Source organism: Labrus bergylta, chromosome 1, assembly GCF_963930695.1.
Source record: "Labrus bergylta chromosome 1, fLabBer1.1, whole genome shotgun sequence".
NCBI classification, from domain to species: Eukaryota; Metazoa; Chordata; class Actinopteri; order Labriformes; family Labridae; genus Labrus; species Labrus bergylta.
This window is the reverse complement of record NC_089195.1, coordinates 33,243,457-33,247,175: the sequence shown is the minus strand read 5'-3', so window position 1 is coordinate 33,247,175 and position 3,719 is coordinate 33,243,457.

Sequence of the window (3,719 nt, the reverse complement as noted above, 5' to 3'; positions counted from 1 at the left end):
TTCCCTCCTGCATGCTCTGACATCATGCAATAGTGGATTAGCAACACAAGACTTAGCGCCACATCAGTCCGTGTCCCTGCATGACGGTGCAGACTCACCAAATGCGACGCAGCCATAAGCTGTATATAAACATGGACGATGTCTGAGTGACGTCACCCATTGGTTTCTGAAAGCTGTTTTGGAAGCCTTTTCTTGGCGGTGGCCATACTGGAAATGCTGACTCTATCAAACATTCGGTTAACCTAACGACAGGCAGAGAGGTGAAGCTGAGGCGGGCCTTAACAAACCCCTTAAACGCAGCCGCCAGAAGTAAATTTGGTCACGCCCCTCATTATGCCAAACTTGTATCCTTCATCAAATCAAAACAGGTGAGTTATAAACAAAATTCATAAAATTAAATTGCTGATATACCACGCTGTAAACATGTTCACTGAGTGCTTCTGTGCGCATTCAAAAGAGCGCACATTAGAGCGAGCCGTTCTCTCTGCCTTCTGTTCAATAAGAAACTAAATTTAAATAAATCATCAAATGCGAAACCTACATTTGACTGAGCAGCGGGAGTCACGCTGTGATTCACATGGGCAGAGTAGGAGTCTGTTATGAACTCCTCAATATCTCTCTATTGTGTTCTCTGAATAACAGGAACATCCTGCGCCACAGACTTCAGACTTTAGACCAGGTGACATTAGACCGATGAATCTGTTTTCACTTTCTGCATGGTAACCTGGTACGGGTCCTTTGTCCAAGAATATGAAGTTGCTGCCGCTTTTTTTGTTTTCATCTGTTTTTTTTATCTATTGTATTTATTTATTGTTCATTCTTATGTTGCATGCTGATTGCTGACTTTATGTATTTTACTGCGGACTGCAAAACAATTTTTCCTCTTGAAGGGATAATAAAGACAACCTTGACCTTGACCGGGTTCTAGGAGGTTGCTTTCTGCATTCTCGAGATAGAAACGCCCCACCTGTGCGCCTGTCTCTTTAAGAGCAACACACTGAGCCTGAGCACTTAGTGGGTGTTTCATTGAATTTGACACGAGCTGATAAAAATTCTAACACAACAACTTTACTATTTACTAAGGTAATACTATTTTGTATTGAAAGGAGTTCTAATATGAATACTCACTTTCATTATTAATGATGCAGCAGGAAACCATGTCCAGAGTATAGCCAACAACTGTGTAGTTTGTGTTTAAAAACATCTTTGCAGAGGTTTGGTTTTTTAGTATGGATCTTCTTTAAAACAAATGAATTCCAATGTGCACCTAAAAAACGTGAAAAAAGTGTCCTTATGTCATTCTAGCTAAACATCATCATGTCCCTCTGTGACGTTGTTATTCCAGCCTCGGCCACCATGGTCACAAATCCACAGACAACAGATGGAAATGGAAAAGAGAAGAAAAAAAAAGAAGCAGGCTTTGCTGAAGAGCTTCTTTCTGAATGAAGGACAATCTGATAATTGAGGGAATCACAAGAGCGCCATCCCAACCACCTGAGGTCTCTCAGGAGGAAACAATCTGTGCTTAATGGAACAGGAAGAAAGAAAAACCTTGCTCCAGAGTGACTACTTTTATGTACAAATTGTCGGAGAGGAGAGGTGTATACAAAACGACAGCGACGTAGTCTGAATTTTAAAGCTCTTCATGAACCCCTCTTGGTCGCTTTACAGGGATGATGTTTCAGATTTAACTCTCAGTTTGATGCTTAAGATAAAAACATTCCTTTAATGAACGTCCAACAACTGACATATCTGGTTAATCTGTTTTTTTATCCCCCTTATAAAACACCTGTCACATACAGAGGACCATGCTGAAAAACCATTTGCCTTAGTGAGAAACAGAAGTCGCAGATTAATTATACACAAAGGTGTAATCATGTTGTAATTTTTTTTAGCAAAGGTCACAAAAAAACTGTCAGTACTGCACTATACGCTTGTCCTAAATTAAGTGATATAATCACAAATCAACACTAGAATTATTGTTAATTAAAAATCTATGGTGCTCAGATTTCCATGCTAATTTTCCCACCATGTCACAACATTATTACTTCTCACTGTGGTGCAAACAACATGAATAAGGGAAACCTGGATGTTAGTTAATCAGCAGAAGAAGAAGGGATAAAAAGGAAGAAGAAGACAGCGAGGTAAGGAAGAAGAAGACAGCGAGGTAAGGAAGAAGAAGACAGCGGGGGTAAACAAACAGTGGTGAAAAGAAGAAGAAGCGTGTTAAACGATGAAACCGACACAAATGAAGCCGATGCAGGGATGCTATAAACTGCACTTCCTCAGTTGTCCACTTGAGGCTGGCTGCAAAAGGCCGAGAAATCTCCATTAGGTCCCATTCTAAAATGTTCATTTATACAGCAGAAATAAACATGTTCACAGCCTGGTGCAAAAAGAAAAAAGGTATCAAAAGCTCTTTTTGAATGGTGAATACTATCATCAGGGAGTGATTTTTTTAATAACTCGTACGCTTTGAATATAAATTTGCATACTAAGGGGCGTGGCTGAGTGGACTGACAGATGAATACGTTGTAATTGTTTGCCGGGAAGCTAAAGGTCCGCCTCTGCTCCTCCTCTTTGTCTGCTTCTTGATTAATTTAAAGATGGTTCAAATAGCATTTCCAATATGAACGTCATCGTTCTGCTTCAAATCACCTCTTCAGAAACCAATGAGACTACGTCCATATCTTTTATACAGTCTATGGGAGGGACACTCAGGGGCTCCGGGTTTCTCTGACATTGAACGACAGTGAACGAAGTATTACCCTCGTTTAACCTTTCCTTTTACGGTTTAAGAAATAAAAAAAGTGATCGTCTAAGTTTGAAACTATTTCAGCATTGGCGTCCTGACAAAGACAAACTTTCTTTGAGTCGAGTAGATCTCATTAAGTGACATCGACCTTGAAACCCTCAGTGATTTCTCATTTTATTTAAGCACTACAACGCGTGAGCCAAATTCTTTTACGGCCTCCGTTTGAACGTTTGACACCTTGTGAGGGCAGCGAAGTTCACTCATGCTGGGAGGGATGTAACGTAGCGGCGAGCCGCACCCTGACTCTGTGCCGCGGGAAGCTTCACTGGAGCGCCAGCTGGTTGTCTGGATCTCAGTGACTGCTCTGTGTCTACAGCTGTTACAGCTATCAAACCATCAATTTACCTGCTGGCCAACAATATCACCGTCCCCGCAGCTGCAGAGGAGACACGGGGGGGGGGGGGGGGGAATCATGCAGCGCTGATCAAACAGGAATCATCAGGGACCAAAGAGAGGGCAACAGTTCTGATTTTATTTTATCAATTTGTAATTTGACAGTCAACATATGAACAAACTTTTTCTGAAGAAGTCAATGGTAGTTTTATTTAACATCCGTAAAGACAGTACAAACTTCAAAATAAAAGCATTAAAAAAACGGCTTTAATATGTAAATAATGGAATTAAAAAAATACTAGTAGAAGCCAAAAGTAATTTTTTAAAGTAATCGATAAATCGTTTGACAGCCATACAGAAAATGCTTTCAGGGGCACCGATGGCCTAGAGAGGTTAAGTCGCGCCCATAGCCTGTAAATATTAATGGATGAAGCATGTGATGTCACCCGTCTGTTCCTGCAGGGGGCGCTGGAGTCCCATCTATGGCGGTCTCCAGGCTGAGAGCTGGAGCTGAGGTGGGTTTTAAACGTCTTGACAAACCATTACACCGCGCCCACCTGTCAATCAGGTC